Source organism: Glandiceps talaboti, chromosome 13, assembly GCF_964340395.1.
Source record: "Glandiceps talaboti chromosome 13, keGlaTala1.1, whole genome shotgun sequence".
Classification (NCBI taxonomy): domain Eukaryota; kingdom Metazoa; phylum Hemichordata; class Enteropneusta; family Spengelidae; genus Glandiceps; species Glandiceps talaboti.
In genome coordinates, this window is record NC_135561.1 from 20,275,306 (window position 1) to 20,296,499 (window position 21,194).

At 34.1% G+C, this 21,194-nt stretch overlaps 1 protein-coding gene and 1 long non-coding RNA gene across 3 annotated transcripts in view; both read right to left on the reverse strand.

The window, feature by feature from the left end:
* The window catches only part of LOC144445026 (uncharacterized), a 290,502-nt gene that overhangs the window by 214,985 nt on the left and 54,323 nt on the right, over window positions 1-21,194 (reverse strand). The window lies entirely within an intron of this gene.
* LOC144444149 (uncharacterized) overlaps window positions 1-21,194 on the reverse strand; it is a 136,303-nt gene that overhangs the window by 78,290 nt on the left and 36,819 nt on the right. For both annotated transcript variants that reach the window (XR_013481826.1, XR_013481825.1), the window contains exon 3: window positions 7,626-7,712. This is a non-coding gene — a long non-coding RNA (uncharacterized LOC144444149). The remainder of the gene's footprint in view (window positions 1-7,625; window positions 7,713-21,194) is intronic.

Consider the following 21,194-nt stretch of genomic DNA (forward strand, 5'->3'; position numbering starts at 1 on the left):
ACTGTGTTTGTAAGTGTCCTAGTTTACAAAGTCACTGTGTTTGTAAAAGTATCCTAGTTTACAAAGTCACTGTGTTTGTAAAAGTGTCCTAGTTTACAAAGTCACTGTTTGTAAAAGTGTCCTAGTTTACAAAGTCACTGTGTTTGTAAGTGTCCTAGTTTACAAAGTCACTGTGTTTGTAAAAGTGTCCTAGTTTACAAAGTCACTGTAAAAGTGTCCTAGTTTACAAAGTCACTGTAAAAGTGTCCTAGTTTACAAAGTCACTGTGTTTGTAAAAGTGTCCTCGTTTACAAAGTCACTGTGTTTGTAAAAGTGTCCTAGTTTACAAAGTCACTGTGTTTGTAAAAGTGTCCTAGTTTACAAAGTCACTGTTTGTAAAAGTGTCCTAGTCTACAAAGTCACTGTGTTTGTAAAAGTGTCCTAGTTTACAAAGTCACTGTGTTTGTAAAAGTGTCCTAGTTTACAAAGTCACTGTGTTTGTAAAAGTGTCCTAGTTTACAAAGTCACTGTGTTTGTAAAAGTGTCCTAGTTTACAAAGTCACTGTGTTTGTAAAAATGTTCTAGTTTACAAAGTCACTGTGTTTGTAAAAGTGTCCTAGTTTACAAAGTCACTGTATTTGTAAAAGTGTCCTAGTTTACAAAATCAGTGTTTGTAAAAACGTCCTAGTTTACAAAGTCACTGTGTTTGTAAAAGTGTCCTAGTTTACAAAGTCACTGTGTTTGTAAAAGTGTCCTAGTATACAAAGTCACTGTGTTTGTAAAAGTGTCCTAGTTTACAAAGTCACTGTGTTTGTAAAAGTGTCCTAGTTTACAAAGTCACTGTTTGTAAAAGTGTCCTAGTTTACAAAGTCACTGTGTTTGTAAAAGTGTCCTAGTATACAAAGTCACTGTGTTTGTAAAAGTGTCCTAGTTTACAAAGTCACTGTGTTTGTAAAAGTATCCTAGTTTACAAAGTCACTGTAAAAGTGTCCTAGTTTACAAAGTCACTGCAAAAGTGTCCTAGTTTACAAAGTCAGTGTTTGTAAAAGTGTCCTAGTTTACAAAGTCACTGTGTTTGTAAAAATGTTCTAGTTTACAAAGTCACTGTGTTTGTAAAAGTGTCCTAGTATACAAAGTCACTGTTTGTAAGTGTCCTAGTTTACAAAGTCACTGTGTTTGTAAGTGTCCTAGTATACAAAGTCACTGTGTTTGTAAAAGTGTCCTAGTTTACAAAGTCACTGTGTTTGTAAAAGTGTCCTAGTATACAAAGTCACTGTGTTTGTAAAAGTGTCCTAGTTTACAAAGTCACTGTGTTTGTAAAAGTGTCCTAGTTTACAGTCACTGTTTGTAAAAGTGTCCTAGTTTACAGTCACTGTTTGTAAAAGTGTCAGTTTACAAAGTCACTGTGTTTGTAAATATGTCCTAGTTTACAAAGTCAGTGTTTGTAAAAGTGTCCTAGTATACAAAGTCACTGTGTTTGTAAAAGTGTCCTAGTTTGCAAAGTCACTGTTTGTAAAAGTGTCCTAGTTTACAAAGTCACTGTGTTTGTAAAAGTGTCCTAGTTTGCAAAGTCACTGTTTGTAAAAGTGTCCTAGTATACAAAGTCACTGTGTTTGTAAGTGTCCTAGTATACAAAGTCACTGTGTTTGTAAGTGTCCTAGTATACAAAGTCACTGTGTTTGTAAAAGTGTCCTAGTTTACAGTCACTATTTGTAAAAGTGTCCTAGTATACAAAGTCACTGTGTTTGTAAAAGTGTCCTAGTTTACAAAGTCACTGTGTTTGTAAAAGTGTCCTAGTTTACAAAGTCACTGTTTGTAAAAGTGTCCTAGTATACAAAGTCACTGTGTTTGTAAAAGTGTCCTAGTTTGCAAAGTCACTGTGTTTGTAAGTGTCCTAGTATACAAAGTCACTGTGTTTGTAAAAGTGTCCTAGTTTACAAAGTCACTGTGTTTGTAAAAGTGTCCTAGTTTACAAAGTCACTGTTTGTAAAAGTGTCCTAGTTTACAAAGTCACTGTGTTTGTAAAAGTGTCCTAGTTTGCAAAGTCACTGTGTTTGTAAGTGTCCTAGTTTACAAAGTCACTGTGTAAAAGTGTCCTAGTTTACAAAGTCACTGTATTTGTAAAAGTGTCCTAGTTTACAAAGTCACTGTGTTTGCAAAAGTGTCCTAGTTTACAAAGTCACTGTGTTTGTAAAAGTGTCCTAGTTTACAAAGTCAGTGTGTAAAAGTGTCCTAGCTTACAAAGTCACTGTGTGTAAAAGTGTCCTAGTTTACAAAGTCACTGTGTTTGTAAGTGTCCTAGTATACAAAGTCACTGTTTGTAAAAGTGTCCTAGTTTACAAAGTCACTGTGTTTGTAAAAGTGTCCTAGTTTACAAAGTCACTGAGTTTGTAAAAGTGTCCTAGTTTACAAAGTCACTGTGTTTGTAAAAGTGTCCTAGTATACAAAGTCACTGTGTTTGTAAAAGTGTCCTAGTTTACAAAGTCACTGTGTTTGTAAAAGTGTCCTAGTTTACAAAGTCACTGTGTTTGTAAGTGTCCTAGTATACAAAGTCACTGTGTTTGTAAAAGTGTCCTAGTTTACAAAGTCACTGTGTTTGTAAAAGTGTCCTAGTTTACAAAGTCACTGTTTGTAAAAGTGTCCTAGTTTACAAAGTCACTGTGTTTGTAAAAGTGTCCTAGTTTGCAAAGTCACTGTGTTTGTAAGTGTCCTAGTTTACAAAGTCACTGTGTAAAAGTGTCCTAGTTTACAAAGTCACTGTATTTGTAAAAGTGTCCTAGTTTACAAAGTCAGTGTTTGCAAAAGTGTCCTAGTTTACAAAGTCACTGTGTTTGTAAAAGTGTCCTAGTTTACAAAGTCACTGTGTGTAAAAGTGTCCTAGCTTACAAAGTCACTGTGTGTAAAAGTGTCCTAGTTTACAAAGTCACTGTGTTTGTAAGTGTCCTAGTATACAAAGTCACTGTTTGTAAAAGTGTCCTAGTTTACAAAGTCACTGTGTTTGTAAAAGTGTCCTAGTTTACAAAGTCACTGAGTTTGTAAAAGTGTCCTAGTTTACAAAGTCACTGTGTTTGTAAAAGTGTCCTAGTATACAAAGTCACTGTGTTTGTAAAAGTGTCCTAGTTTACAAAGTCACTGTGTTTGTAAAAGTGTCCTAGTTTACAAAGTCACTGTAAAAGTGTCCTAGTATACAGTCACTGTGTTTGTAAAAGTGTCCTAGTATACAAAGTCACTGTGTTTGTAAAAGTGTCCTAGTTTACAAAGTCACTGTGTTTGTAAAAGTGTCCTAGTTTACAAAGTCACTGTGTTTGTAAAAGTGTCCTAGTTTACAAAGTCACTGTGTTTGTAAAAATGTTCTAGTTTACAAAGTCACTGTGTTTGTAAAAGTGTCCTAGTTTACAAAGTCACTGTGTTTGTAAAAGTGTCCTAGTTTGCAAAGTCACTGTTTGTAAAAGTGTCCTAGTATACAAAGTCACTGTGTTTGTAAGTGTCCTAGTATACAAAGTCACTGTGTTTGTAAAAGTGTCCTAGTATACAAAGTCACTGTTTGTAAAAGTGTCCTAGTTTACAAAGTCACTGTGTTTGTAAGTGTCCTAGTATACAAAGTCACTGTGTTTGTAAAAGTGTCCTAGTATACAAAGTCACTGTGTTTGTAAAAATGTTCTAGTTTACAAAGTCACTGTGTTTGTAAAAGTGTCCTAGTTTACAAAGTCACTGTGTTTGTAAAAGTGTCCTAGTTTACAAAGTCACTGTGTTTGTAAGTGTCCTAGTTTACAAAGTCACTGTGTTTGTAAGTGTCCTAGTTTACAAAGTCACTGTATTTGTAAAAATGTTCTAGTTTACAAAGTCACTGTGTTTGTAAGTGTCCTAGTATACAAAGTCACTGTGTTTGTAAAAGTGTCCTAGTTTACAAAGTCACTGAGTTTGTAAAAGTGTCCTAGTTTACAAAGTGTTTGTAAAAAGAAAAACACAAACAGCTTTACTTAATTCTCTGCTAATTAATTTGTCCCAAGTTCATGAAAACTCCTGAGAGTCTGTATTTTCATAGAAAAGAAACCCCTCCTGGATAAGATTAAAAATAGTCTGTTTCCTATCCAGCAGTAATTTTCCATAATGACACTTTTTGGTTCTGACATAATGAATCAGAATACATGTCCATAGAGGGCACTATACAGTTTATATGTTACTGTACATTAATGAACTACTACATTTGCATACAGACCATTTAAAGGGGAATACTACTTTCTATATATATACATGTTATAGCATATACATTAGCCCATCCACCCACCCCACCCCATCTCTATACACATACATCCATGTTTATCATATATTAAAGCTGTTTATAGTCTGTAGTTAGTCATTTCTGAAAACATGGTAATCCTACCCCAACCCCTCCACCCCCCCCCCCCACCCCCACCCCACACAAACACAATATTACACTAAACTGTCTACTACTCTAATGTATTATATTACTTTATCAATAACACCAGGTCTGTAGTTGAAGGTCAAAGGTTAAGTTTTGTATTAAAACACGATCAAATTATCAAATTAATCTAAATTCAAATTTAAATTTTGACTAAAACACTGATTTAGATATAACTGACCATATTATTAACCATCACTATGCTAGTAATAATATATTATTGTATTTGAATCACCAACAAAGCTTCCCTGTATTATATCCTACACCCAAAAAATGAGAACAGCAGCATGATTCTACTATAAAATATGCAAACCTGCTGTGGACCCCTCAACAAAGTAATTCTAATAAGTTATTCAAAAGACAGCTGTTACTAAAGCAGATATTCCAACAGCAATGCCAATCTGTAGAGAGTAAATACTGAAAACAGCATGTTAACCCGGTCTCTTGCAAGTTGCAATGTCACACTTAGTATATCAACCTTAGTAGGTGACTCTCTACAGCCTACAGTTATCAAAATCATTTATATGTTTCATTCCTTTCAGTCCTGAAATCTGACAAGTTTGGACAGTATAATGTTTATACATTTTGACTAGACTGGTTTCTTTTTAAGCTTTGAAATCTGTGTTTGGATAGACTATAATATCTATATGTTTCAACAGAAGTACAAGTTTTGTAAGTTCTGATATATCTCATATGTTTAAAGTGGCCATATGTTTATACATTTTGACAAAAATTAGTTTTTACTTAGCCCTGAAATCTCATACGTGTTTGGATAGCGTAATACCCATACGTTTGAATATATTCATAACACTTTCTTTTCATTATTATTATCGTTATAAAATATATTTATTCTGAGTAAAACTCAATAAGCATTACAAACAATGCAATGTGTTGAAGAGTCGGCTTCTTTCCATTGAGGCCCTCATACATCAAATCAACAATAAAGCAATTAGCCCTGACATCTACTGTGTTTGGATAGATATAATGTTTATACATTTTGACTAACCAGTTTCTTTTTAGCCTTGAAACCCGTGTTTGGATAGTGTAATTATGTTTCAATATAAGTAAAGTAGCTTTGTTTTAGTTATTGAAAACTGATGTGTTTAGATAGTATTATAGTATATATTATTGAGACTTCTAGTCAGTCTGGTAGCAGTAGGACAGTGACTACATGCCATGTTGGCATCTCATAATAGTACAACAATGTAGAACAGAATTATACCTAAATTTCAGTTTTAACCCACTTGTTCAAAGAGGTTTTGAGGAATACGAATTAAAGAAACTGGACAATGCCATCAATATTTGATGTGACATACTATGAATTGATTTTTGTCAAATTTCTATGAAATGATTTCAAAGTGCACTATATTACACACTGTGATTCTCATCCTATAAACGTCTGGATGAAAACCTACTTTTGAGCAGTGCCCCTAGTGTCAAAACTATAGAATCTTTTGTTTTTCCAGTAATTGGCCAAATTATACTTCATATAATAACTATATCAGTACTCTGAGAAACAATGGTCAAGTGTACTATGTTGGTGTCAGGACAAAAAAAAAGTTAAATTCCTGTACATATCATCACAACTGTTACAGATCATTCTTGAAGAATGGACTGCAGGGAATGTATGGAATGTTACAATACTCTAGCCATACATCTATCTACTTTCCTAGAAATGAACATGTACAGTAACTGTTTTCCTAGAAATGAACATGTACAATAGTTGAGATCGAGAATGCGAAGATACATCTCATAAGCTGCTAGCAAATAATTCCTTTGACACTAATGAAAGCTGATTTACTGTTCCCCATGAGTACATATATGTAAAGTACATTGATAATTTACCTAAAACTTACAATCTAATTTATATATGTATTGTTTTTCTTTATCTTTTGAAATACTTGAGGCCGTGATGTCAATCTCTTCAGGCTAACAGAAGAGTAAATCTGGCATGGAAGGCAAACATGACATGAACTACTTATAACTGAATTCAAAACTAATTACTTTAAGTAACAAATAGACTGCAGGGAAAGAGTGAGAAGTCCTTGTGAAATAACACAAGATCTCAAATGAAAGAAACTAAGAAACTATGAATTATCAGGGAGAATCAGTTGATACTGACTTGTAATGCTCCTTAAGGGCAGCGTGTATTCTTTGATCCTACCGATAAAAAGTGATGTACACTTATCAACATCTCTTGAAGTGAATGATAAGATGCTTGAAATATTCCTTCAATTGGAATTTTAGGAATAAAATGATTAAATCGTGTCAAGTCAGATGTTACAGACCAACCCACCTTGTGTGAGAACAATTTCAGAAATGGGAAATTCCACCCAGCTCAAATCAGATGCTTCAGGAAATGTGTACAATTTAAATTAACAATTTCAGATAATCCAGTGCAGGAAATCGAGAGAAAATTCAGTATGATTATTATATTCATGTGCAGTGAAAAAATAACAGTTTCATCAATCTGAGACTAAAAAAATTGCGCTAATGGCATTGCAGCACAACTGTACAGTTTTTGGTTTATGTTTATTTGGTTGCCTATCCACCCATGTTAGTTTACCATATACATCATCATTTGGTTGATGCTATGGGAATGGTCTTGTAATTGAAAGTCTGTAGTCGCTCTAGTTTGGTAGTAATTGAAACTCTATAGTCACTCTGATTTGGTAGTACTACCAGTTGTCATTGTTAGCATTCAAACATTGTATTTAGGTCTAACACATAAATGATTTGATAACATAATTAATATACATTATACTGTGAAGGCTTCCCAGGATGCCAGCAACTGTTCTCACAATTTCAATGCCATCAAAGTTGTTCATCAATATTTAATATTATACAATAATGTAATCAAGGTTTATATATTGAATATGAAAAGTATTTTAATCTAGAATCAAAAAAGTCCTCTATACTCAGCTTGCGTCGTTTTAGTTATCTTCCCTTAACAAGAGTTTAAGTGAAATGAACTCTTTCTTGCCCTTGTCCGACTCCTACCCAATCAATGGTACCAATAAATAAACAAACATCATGTGGTGTAGAGAATGTCAACTTTTCAAACACCTCGTTGAGTTCACAACATGTAACATGCTTTCATATCATCAACACTTTCACACAAGTCCAACCAGTATAATTACAATACAAGTCACTCTATAACTATCAAGTTAGACAGCTTATACAACTATGTGCAGCTTTCATTGAAAGAAAATCTGTAACATACCTTTTTGACAACTTCTGCTTGACTTGAATTCCTTCAATGTCTATACATTAAGATGTAAATACTGTGTGTGTCCAGTCTTCTCCAATTCTGTGAAGTTAAATAAAAAAGTTGTTTTCAATGAAAAATAAAAGAGAAATTAAGTACTTTTCATATGTAAATAAATTGGACTGCAATGGATGCAACCACAATGATGGCTTTAAACACATTTTTGGAATCATTATTCACTTGTCTACCCTTCCTAGTTTTCATCTTTGCAATATAAACAATCATTTGGATGTTGCCATGGGTGTAGTCTTGTTGCTAGGGATGTTTACATATATTCTTTAAAGTTTAATTCATCCCGGTTATTTTTGCAATATGTATCATCATTTCACAGCTGACATTGGCATGGTCATGGTTACTAGGGCCAGTTTTTTGTCAAAATGTTTTGAACATTAAATAACAGAATAACACCTCCAGAAACATCCCCTAAGTTTCAGCCCATTCGACATGTAGTTTTCGAGATATAAGTTTTTGACCAAAATTGAAATTAAAGAATTTTGACCAAAAGACTCATTTTAAGACCTAACTTGCATATCACTGATGGGATCATCATGTCATGAACATTTCTTAATCTAAGAACATTCCCACCATATTTCAGCCTATTAAATCTGCTCGGCAATTTTTTAGTTTAAATTTTTTAACCAAAAATCACACTTTTTACCCCAATCACACACCGGTGGTAAGATCATTTTGATTTGAACAAATTCCCAACTAGACATCAAAGGTAATATACCCACCAAATATCATGGCAATCTGTCCAGCAGTTTTTGACTTTAAGTTGTTTACACACACAGACAGACACACAGACACAAACACAAACACAAACACAAACACAAACACAAACACAAACACAAACACAAACACACACACACACACAGACACAGACACAGACACACACAGACACACAAACACACAGACACACACTTTTCCATGCTTATAGCACTTCTGAACCTAAAAAAATTTATAAAAGCATCGTGTACATCAAAGAGACATGCTGCTGTTTTTTAATCATATCTATTGTGTTTCCGTAATTTTGTCTTTGCATGAAGTCTTCTTCATTCAAGCAAACGCACCAGTGTTTTTGTCACAGGTTGTATCATTTCCTGTTCTCCACATCTCAATGGAAGACTTGTATTCATTACTATACACAAGTTTTGATTGAAAAGTAGAAGAAGCAAACTTGTGTATGAATCATAGTGCTTCCATGATGAACATACATAGTGTTACTGTATTGATTAGTTTTAAATGACAAGTTTCCGTTAGATTACATGGCATTGAACTTCTGACATCCGTGTAGGTTCTATGGTTCTACATACCATAAGTCTAATCAAACTTGTCAACTAAATCAATCACAAAACTAATGATGCATACAGGAATGCAAGACTAAAAGATGTTTTATTACATCCGTTAAAATCTGATATACCCAAATAGTTGTATTTAGTACTTTGTAATTGACTTTGATTGTGAAAGAAGACTCTCTCTTTCTGAACAAACCTTACAGACAATCGCACAATGTCACACAAGCTCAAAACTTTGTTTGTTTGGGGGAGGGGGAGGGGGTCTGGCATCAATGCAATTGCTGATCTTCATTTTCGCACTTCTGACCAAATTCAAAAACTTTCACTCCTTCAATGGATAACAACTTCTGTATTTACTACAGACATGTTGATAAGTTGATAAAAATTTACTTCTAATGTGAGATATGGTACTGGGTCTCTGGTAGTATTTTAATGTGTTTATCATCATGTTTTTACATTACATCGATCATAGTAGTGTGACCGCTACAATTTTCATCATAGTTTACATCATATATAAACGTTTGATATCTCACTTGTGAACATTCCTTTAGAGGGAGGGGATTTTGACCTAAACGAACGATGTTCATTTGTTGAGCTTGTGTGACATTGTGCTATCATCCCTTAAAAGCTGCAAAGTATAAGATTCTATAATAATATTTACAAGAATAGATAGATGTCTATATCCAATAAGTCTAACAAGTATAAACTGTACCCGATATGTCAAGTATCTTATTTACTGGACGTAATAGTAATCACATTACAAAGTCTCACTAACTGGGCACTGAAGTAGAAAGAATGCTAACACTAAAGCCCACACCAGTAGACATGTTATTTTTTATGCTTTATATCTATTCTCATTTTACATTATATCTATACTTCAAGGAGCTGTCATCTGCCTCTTTACTACAAAATATTTTGATGTCATTTCAAAATGTCAGCAATCAGCCCGGAGGAAACAAATGACAAGACCTTATATCAGTCTCAAGTATTTCTCTAAACAAGAAAAACTCACCAGAAATTGTCATCAAACCTGTTTAAATATCTCATGATGATACAGAAGCAGCTGTTAATATCTAATTTTCACATGGAGCATAACTCAATAGAGCCTAGGGCAGTTTTCACTGTTGTGTTTTAGTTACAAATATTCTGCATGTCATTCTACTTCAGTACACCTTTGACATATCAATGCATTATTATGTAAACTGGTTTTACACAGTGTGTATCATTATCAAACTTGTTTTTACAATCCTCTTCTGTTATTGTAACCCTGACGACACTAGAATGGATTTACGTGATGAAACTTACTTTGAGTGATGAACAACAACTGTGACAAACATACAGCACTTGCAGTGTTTTTACAAAGGTTATGGAACCCTGGAAATTGTACAGACGTTAAGTACAACTTGTCTAAGCCTTCCATACGATGAACAATCACTTTGAGTCGGAAATATTCGTAAAATGACTGGTAGACTCAGATAGATTATATCTACATTGTAGTTCTTGAAAGGACAGTACCTAGAATTTAGAGTAGATTACCTTGATTTATAGCAGATTATCTTAATTTATAGCAGATTATCTTAAAGGCAAACTTTGGATGAGGATTAAAATTTAGGTTTGATAAACAGTTGTTTGGCAGAGTTATAGAAAAAGTTGGCCCATAACAACAGAATGACCCCATAAATATAACACTAATGAGATAACCTGGGATTGAAACATTGGCCTTTAATGTATTCTAAAATAAAAAATTGCTTTAATGTTTAACTACTTTTAATACTGAAACATTCATCGATAGTCACTGGAATTGCCATGTAGTGATATGATCTTATTCTACTTTAAGACTGCAATATAACTCCTTGCAGACTTTAACGTCAACATAGAATACTGTTATATAATATGACAGAACACCACGGCCTCGCAATGGATGGGACGGCATACAGAAATTATTTAAACAAATGATTCGGTTTATTTCGCTGCCGTATTTTCAAAAGCGATCTAGGTAGTGAGAATACAGCAGAATAAACTGAATCACAAGTGACAGTGTTTGGACGATGTTTGGACAGTGTTTGGACGATCATTGCCTGTTTTTCCTGTAATAGCAAGGAGAGTCCGCTGAGAATATTAACCACATTTATTTAATTACCAGCAATAAATGAGTTTAAAACTGGTCTGAACCCTCCACTAGTTTGTATCTCCCAGCAGGCTTTTTTAACTGAAAACTTGAAGACCTCCACCAGTTCGATCGCATTTCCCAGCAGGCTTTTAAACTGAAAACTTGAAGACCTCTACTAGTTTGTATCTCCCAGCAGGCTTTTTAACTGAAAACTTGAAGACCTCCACCAGTTCGTATCTCCCAGCAGGCTTTTTAACTGAAAACCTGAACACTTCCACTAGTTCGTATCTTGAGGACCACAACACTATAAGTGACTATTATTAACAGGAAAGGCAAATTGTCAGCTCCTGAAGTAGTAACTTAATTACAAGTTACAAGTAGACTACATACCACGTGTACAATCCCCGGTGGAAAACACATAGCTGTAATCTCATCTCCTTTACTACTAGGTCTAGCCTACCAATAGACTTGAAGGACTTAGACACTACTATATTATTTAAACTATCCTAACTGACCTTTTGATTTTTTTAATTCTTTGAATTTTTACTCGTCCTTCCAAGTCTACTATGATTCTTCATATCTGCTGGTACACGTATTACCATAAAATTCCTAATAGAAGCCGTGGCTTAGGTTAGGAAATCTATTTATAAATCAGCGTCGATAGGATGTGAAGTCATCACACGGCTTCGAATGATAACTTTTGTCAAACTCGATCGAGCTCGCCTGTTTTTTGCTAATTAATTGATTATTTATGAGGTTGTCCCTAACATTAGTTGAATACTTTGTGATCATTGCTATCATTATATATTTTTTCAATTCAGTACTGTTGGAATCTACAAAAAAAATTCACAAAATAATAGCCACTTGGTTCACTCACACTTGAACTTGTACTTGTACACAATTTCTGTAACGTAGCTATATCCACGTGTACATAGCAATGTAGTAGTAAAGGTCAGAGGTAAATGTTGACTTCTGGCAAGCTCAAAAAGCTAATGCGGCTTGTATTGGGATATTTTTGCATTTCCTAAAGTTGTGATTATTCTATTGGCATGTTGTCAGAACTCGGGGTGCAGATTTTATTGAGGTGTCGGCTGCAATTAGGAATTCTACGTTAAGCCCAACACAACACACATAATGTATGCAAAACATTGGTAGATCAGTCACATTTCCATATATTTGTCGGCAAAAAAACTCTCACTTTATATACATCCTCACTGGGTGTAGGATACTCCTATACAGTGGTTAATCTTGTGTGACTCGAGATATAAATTCTGTGTTTATGATACAAGAATTTAAACATGGTGATATTCCTATAGGCTATACTTTCACTTATCTCAAACACATCAACTTTGAAGATTACAGTTTAAAAGTTCACATCATTGCAGGGCATACTTTGTGAATGGATTGTGATTTACCAGTAAGTCTGTATTTGCACAGACTAAGTATAAAAATAGAAGAAAGTGCAGTAAGTCGCTGATAAAATCTGAATCAAAGTTTGCCTCTAACAACTAGGTCACTTCTAGCAATGTAATGTTCAGCAAATCAGTATGCTCAGAGTACAAAAAACATCACAGCCATTGACAGCCTGTCAGTTTTCACACACACACACACACACACACACACACACACACACACACACACACACACACACACACACACACACACACACACACACACATACATACACACACTCTACGTATTGCATAATTTTATACTTTGGGTTCTGCAGTCATTTCATTATTACCCATCATGTAAATTTCAAACAATTGCAAAGTAGGTGAATGAAATTGAAGTGAAACCTTACAAACTCTCCCAAAGTCACCTAGTGGGGGCTCACTTCACCTTTAGTTTACATTCAAGCACTAATTTGAAGTATTCATGTCTTATCAGTTTTTCTGAGTTTTCTTTGTACTGATTTCCAATACTGTCAATGTATAGTCTATCAAACCATAGATTCCTACAGCAAAAAAAAAACTTTTAATTTAGGCCGAGACAAAAAAAATTGTTTGGTTCTGGTTCCCTGATCCCCACCTATTTTTTCACGCCGACTCTAAACTCTGTTTTACATATTTGACAAAAAAATAATAAACTTGCAAAAATTGTGAAGTCTCGCAAGAAATACTGGATGCAGAAACTGACATCAACTTAAACAGACAATATAAAACTGTTTTTCCAATCTGTAATGGCTGTACATCTGATGAGAAGAAACCAATACCACAGGGACCATATGGAAAACGATGGAAAACATAACTACATGTACCTGAACTAGACACTCACATATGTCAAAAAAATATCTGAAAAAAAAAATCAAAAATCTGCCTATCCCACCTACTCTAAAATTGAGCGTAATCAGAACCACACAATTAGTTTTGTTAGACCTTATCAACCATTACACTAGAGCATGATGACAATAATTGCCATATATAAATCAGTTCACTGATGATCACATAAAATGCAAACTTTGTGACTTGGAAGTAAACTATCTCAACAAACTGGTTCAATACAATTATTTTCTGGTTCATAAACCTAATTTTCTTCTCTGAAGACTATAGGACGTCAAGTCCTGATTCAGCTTTCAGGAATATCAAAAGTACATTTGAGAGATAATTTAACTATTAGTCCTAAGGGATTCAAAAAACAATTTGTAGTTTTAAAAAAAAAACTACAAAAATTTAATCATGTTTTCTTTATCCTTTCTACTAACAATCATGATTACAGCAGATTCCCTCTATTATACCATGCATGAGCCATTTATGTCACTAGTTTTGCTGTGTTCAAAATATGAGTCAAAACATTCAAAATTACCAATACTTTCCCTGATTTTTCTTTGATATTACTGGCACTGGTATAATTATGTTATTCTCCAATATTTTTCTTCATTCAGCCGGAAAATGCTCGTGATCTAAGGATTGTCTAGCGACTCAAGAAAATTGAGTCAAGAAAGATGTATTGCTCAATATGTTTACTCATCTAGCGACTCATGGTTACAAATGCCCCTTTAGGTCACTTGTATTCTCCTTGGCTGAACTGAAGAAAACTATTGGGGGAGTGACATCTGATTAATACATATGTACCTGTGATTACTTGCACCACTGCAGGCACACTAGTGGTATTTACACTAAAGTACAATACCAAAAACATTATTGCATACCTGCATGCAAATGATATGCAAATGAAGGCACAATCGTTCATTGTACACAACAACCTGTGATCGCACTGTGTCAGTTTATGGAAATTTCCCGTTTCCGATAAACACATGAAATGATAACAGAACCCCATTGTGAATGATTGTATGCTCCTCTGAGAGGTGAGGAAGTAAAGGGTTGTTGTGCCACTATAGTTACGTGCCAGGGGTAATAATTATAAAGTGCTTTGAGCACAGAACAAAGCCTTGGGAGTTCGTTACGTAGATTTAAACTGATTCCTGTCTTGAACAATAATACTGGTATGATTTTAATTTAAAATATCAATTCTCTATACAATATGGCTTTCAAAAAACTGATATTGAAAAACACTGACAACTATAAACTTAGGATGTCATAGATTTCCATTTTTCATACACCAATTATTTTTTACGGCAAACTCCAGAACAAAGAGTTTATCAAGTAGATTGAAACAGATTCCTGTCTTGAACAATAATACCAATATGATCTTGATTTGAAATATCAACTCTGTACAATATGGCTTTCAAAACGCTGATTTTAAAAAACACTGACAACTCTAAAAAAAGAAAAAAAAAGAGAGAGTGCACTCAAAGAGATTTATGATGTCGGAAGAGAGATATGTACCGGGTACATCACTGGAAGTCTTTAACAGTTGGTAATTTGAATAAATTCTTATCTTGAGGGAATGTGCACAGTCTTCCTTGATTCAATTATTATACATTATATAGTCCTGAGTGCATTTCAGTCAATTCAATTCACCATGGTAGCATCTTATTTCCATCCTTTTACTTTAAATTACTTCTTCACCGTATTTTTTTAAAATCATTTTGTATCTCCATGTCTTGTATACTGTCAGTTTCTACGACAGTGGAAGCTAGACTTTCAGCTTGTTAAACCTAGACACAAACTAAAACAAATAATACTCACATGCAGAATCAATGTCATTTCATGTACATCATGTCAAACTTTATTAATTTCACCTGTTTACTATTTCCTTTGTATAATTCCTACATCTCCAAAACTACATTTTGCTTGTCATTTCCATTATTTCATGTCAGTTTTTGTTAAGGATGGTATCAAGCAGGTAAATCTACCGGGGTTCCCTAGTAGTTTTACCACGGTTACCAAACAAAATTACGGTAGATTGTTGGGGACACTATGCAACTTTTACTCCTTTTTCCTCTCTGTTACCGGTGTTCCTGAAAATGATGGTAGCTTGTATGGGAAACTATGCAACTTTTATCCCTTTCAACTTGCTGTTACCGGGGATACGAAACAAAATTCTGGTAGACCCCTTACTGTGGTTCCCAAACAAAGATTGTATGGGGAATCTATGCAACTTTTACCCCTTTCTGTTACAGGGGTTCCCCAATCTTGGCAAAAACACTGCATGTATTGTATGTACATCAGCACATCGTTCCTGTCACTTCCAGAACTTGAAATAACCTTTCATATAATACAATTATTTTCATTCTCACCTTGTCCTATCCATCAACTTAACTACTATAAAGTTCAAAGGTCATCATTCAGATTCACCATTCATTGTACGTGTACTATATCAATTTTACCGGTATATACTTATTGTCAAGATCAATAATCTTCCAGAAAAAAAATCACAAATTATTTTCAATTCCTCATTGACAAAACTGGATTTTAAAAATTCTTCACCAATATGACCACCATAAATGTCAGTTCCTGAGACACTTCATTCACATGTTTTATTTTTATCTCTTTTATACTTCATCAGCAGCATTGGGGTTTTTTAAGTTATTAAGTTTAGGTTTCAGTGCTAAATGTATTCAAGTAAGTCAGACTGGCAAACTGAATCAAACTCACACAACTAACTCAGTTATGATATCTGAATAAAGGAACATGACAGAATTTATCCCTTGATATAAAAATGTATTCAAATGATCATTTCAAGTACAACCTAAGATGAAACATCAGTTCAAAAGATGTCTGGCTCATTTAGCATCCATCTTAATAATACAACAAAGAAAACACACAACAGTCTACTAGACTACCGGTAATCATGGCATATGTATACATTCAATGAAAATTTGAACTCCTGACCAAAGAGTATTCTCACCATACAATTGCATTCATATACTCTCCACACTGTTAATGACTTGAACGATTTAACAAACATTGACAGCTCTCCATCTATTGGAATGTTCAAAGGGAGACACATGTCAAAACAAGTAGCAATGTTGAGGAAGCTACACTGGGAATGTTTAGAAATCCATTCAAAGTGCTCCAGACTATTCCATGGCATGAAAAGCACTGAATGGAAAAGTTGACATCCCTACCTTTCCATCTTTCCTAACAGAAAATGTGTTTTATCAATATGTTGTTTTCTTAAAAAGTTAAAATTCTATCATTAGCCCATACACACTATACTGTACAACAATGTACCATCACTATTAAAGTACTGTATGTAATCATAAAATACATAGTACCGACAATATCTGTTATTAAAGTGATCATATAGATGAGGACTGGGTATTTATTTTAGACTTTTAATTTATAAAACACTTTTATCCTGGCTTCCTACTTGAAAAATCAATATGAAACAACATTGACCAAGTCTGTGTTTGCCAGTCAATACGTTGCAAAAAGCTAAAACTTGTACGTACAATAACAACATTTTACACATTTATTGATGTTTTGCAATTTATTAAGTTACAAACACAGATTTGGTCTATGTTTTTTCAAGTAGTAAAACCATGATAAAATTGTTTTATAAATTAAAAATCCAAACTAATTGTCCAATCTTCATCCATATGGCCACTCTACAATGGATAAATCTGTTCCCATCCTTTCAAGGAATTCACTCTTGACATCAGTCAATGGTTAGTTTATACACCAAAGTACCACACAGTACATCTCAAGGAATTCACTCTAGACATTAGTCAGTGGTTAGTTTATACCCCCAAAGTACCACACAGTACATCTCTGTTAATTATGGGACACATATCTCACCACCTTTTCACCTCCGCTTGACATTTATTAGTCAATGGTTAACCTTTAAATCAATCAATGAATGAATCATGATCCTCATGTACAGTGCGGGGCAACATCAATAGTTCTATGGAGACTAAACAAGTAATATCTTGCAGGGCTCGAAATTAACAATAGTCCCATGCCCACAGACCACCAATTCTGGTCATGGGGCTACCACAGTTTGCAGCTGGTAGCCCACTCAGGCTACCGCTGATTATGTGGTGAGGATGGAAGATTTATGGACATGAAAGTATTTAACAATACAAATATTTCCAATAGAGGAAATCTGTTTTCAGTTCAGGAATATCGGACTACAGGTCACCATCCTTGGGCTACCAATTTCTGAAACTGGTAGCCCACTAGGACTACCAAAGAAAAAAAGTTAATTTCAAGCCCTGTCTTGTCATACGGGAGTACAGAGGTTTAGAAACATTTCAGTATTCATCTGACAGAAACAATTTGACATTTAATGGAATCTGTTTTGTACCCCATAATACAAATATTTCTAAACAAATGTCATTAAATCGAGAAATAGTAGAATTTTCACTTTAGTAAATGAATGGCACTAATACATTAAATTGTCCATAAAAGAGTACTTACGCATGAGGCCTAAATAAAAGAATTTATTTTTTTATCCTACATTGAACTCTTGATCTCAACCCCTATTCCAGTATTATCTCCTCAATATGGATAGTTACGTTAACAGAATGATGATGGATGTGACTTCACTTTTTATAGCTCTTATAACATCAATAAATGCACTTAAGTCCTGGAGACTAATAGAAAAGTCAAGTGGACAATACAGACATACTGTACATTGTACATATGCAAGGTAAACTATTACCAAATAGTGAGTTTTAGCTACATGTAGTCAAGTGTGTTCCATATATATATATATATAGCATTATAGTCGTGTGATTTGTAAGCAACACACACATTCCACAGCAGACGTCTGTAGGTGAAAAGGGTAGTCTTTACGTAACGGTACAATTTATGTTGAGTTTTTTCTTACCTTTTTTCATTGAAATATGTTGTAAATTTGATATCAAAGAAATGTAACTGTAAACTACTTGTTCAGTGATTCCTTTGGGTGCTTTGCAGGAAAAATGGCTAAAATACCAATGGCATTCCTTCACTCTTCTGAACAGAAGATGCATGCATGCATATGCCATTGTCTTTCAAGTTTGTGTTCTGAAAGCGTAGCTAAAAACAACTCTCAAAGCGGCATTACATCTACGCCTGCATAATAATAACATGCAGTTAAACCTCTCTAATTATTTCTGTTTAATTTTAGATGATATCTAAATAATTTCCCTGGAGAAACAGTTTTGGAATTCAAAATTTACGACTAAAAATTACATTTTCAGTCAAATCACATATCAAGATTGGGGTCATCATGTCATCAACAATTCTTCATCTACACATCCCAAGAAAGATCCCCACAAATTTCCAGACAAATCAACTCGTTACTTTTTTAGTTTGGTTAATTATTACCCAAAATTCACAGTTTTTTAAACCCAACTTTAATGCACATCTATGGTGTGATCAGTTTGATTTTAACAATGTCTCAACTGAACACCTTACATTTTGACTGTCAAATACCAACTTGAACTTGAAGGTGATTGGTCCAGTAGTTTTTCACTTTTACTTGTTTACACACAATCACATTTCATCATGCCTATAGCATTGATGAAGAATAGTTCAATAGTAATGGAGAAAAAATGAATTCAAAATTTATGAAGTTCAACATATGTTAATTGCTGTCATTGTTTTCAAAATCCCACCATCAGTACATACCTGTGAATGTACCACAGATAGCATAAAATAAAACAAGCAAGCAACTTGATCAAAAGCCTACAGTAGGCAAGGAAAGTTCAAACAATAATCTCAACCTAAACTTGCCTCAAAACAAAATTACAATATCATTAATTCTAAGAATTCAAACTTCTGGTGAATTGTTTGCAGGCAATGGCATGTATCTCTTAACAGGTCATACGGGTGACATGAAAAAAAGTTCATGTGACTGAGATGTAGATTTGTAGTAGTTCATGTATTCTACTTGTTTTGATGTGAACAAGACAATTACATTTAATTTTTGCCCCTAAATTAACAATTTATCAACAACTGGGACAAAATATACCTAATATGCTAACAAAGTTAAACACCATCCCCTCTCACTATATTGTACAGTCTTCGCTAGTCTCTCTTTCTCTACACCCTGTCTATGAACTGTATGGAGCTACTACATTCAATGGAATATGTACTGACTTATCAGCCAAGTTATAACTGTGAAAGTGTAAGGCTAAAACATTTAAACAGGAGAGAAGCTAGGGTACATCCTAGACACAAGCATCCATGTAGTTTTCAGTGACGTACAGTGATCACACAGACCAGACAATTAAACACATTCACAGTGAGGGGTCAATCTCTGCTATCTGTATTGTGTTTATCTTAACACAAAATCTTGTAGTCAGTGTCACTAAACTTGATATCTCTATACACATATATCTTGATAGACTATGGCTCACTCCATGGAAATCCACAGTGTATATATCCACCTATTTCAATTATACAAAGGCATACAACACTTTGCAATCACTGTTTCTAAAACATGAACTGAGAGGGACATTATATCCATAAGTTCAGCAAGTCCTACAAAGAAACACCTGCCTGTCTGTGTAAGCTCTAGATTCTTGGCACTGCCATAAATGAATACTTAACATCAAAATATGACCATATCATAATGCCAAAAGCACAAAGGGCATATTGTGAAGTTTTAATTCATGGGGATTATTTTCCAGCAATAACATACATCTGCTAAGAATGTCAATGAGATTGTATATGTATGACGAAACAACTTGGGTGCCACTGTATCACTTTAACACTCCCTGGATTCAATTATTAACATGCGAATAAAACAGTGTGCCTCAGAAATAAATTATTTCAACTTTTGCTGTTGCTTTGTTCAAGAAAACTCAAACCTATTCTCTGTTAAAATCAAGAAAAAAATCAGCGGTTGGCCATTGTACAGATTTCTGAAATTGAGGACAAATTGCCAAAAGTCAGCCATTTTTTAATCCAATATGGCTGCTGAATTCATTAAAACACAATTGGAAAAAAAATATTTAATTGTCAATTTCCTTGAAAACACGACCCCTAAATTGTTTTTTTATTTCCAAAGGACCAGAAGCAAACTTCTATATGACAAAGATATAAATAGAGAGCTTATAAGGGTACAATAGTGTCCAATTAATCTTTTCCTCCAAACACAAACTTGAAAATTGTTAACCGGAATTTTCAATTATACATTTCATTATTTGTCCACAGTTTGACCCACTATTCAGAATACGTAGCTGTGTGGGCATGTGAACCTAATATCTTGGGTCATTTAGGAGTTTGTAAAATATCCTTGTAAGCAACTACAACTAATTTTGTTGGTCGACATTCTTGTAATAAATCAAACTTGTCTCTAGTACAGTTCAATCATCCAATCACCATGTATTCCTTGGCAGTCATTTCAGGCGATGGTAGAAATCTGCTAACTACTTATCAAGAGTATTACAAATTGAAATGTATAGCTGTCTTGGAACAAAATCATAGTATTTAGTTAATTATTTACTGATTTCCCTGCCTCAAAACCTATTACCATCCCTTACAGTCAATTAAGTTTTTTCTTTGAAGTATGGATTTCTTGGCACAAAACCAAAGTTAATTACTGATTTTCTTGTTCTAGTATCACAGACTACACTCCTTACATTCAGTTAAGTTCTCTCAGATTTTATAATCAAGAAGATCCATAACACACCTAATCTCTGCCAGCAGAGATTGAAGCACAGAAACAAGGGGATAAATGTACTGTACAGTACGGGATAAAATGCTGGAAATCTCAAAAATGGCCAAACACATGTCGACTATACTTGGGTTTCTTCACAGTTTCAAAATCAATAAGTTA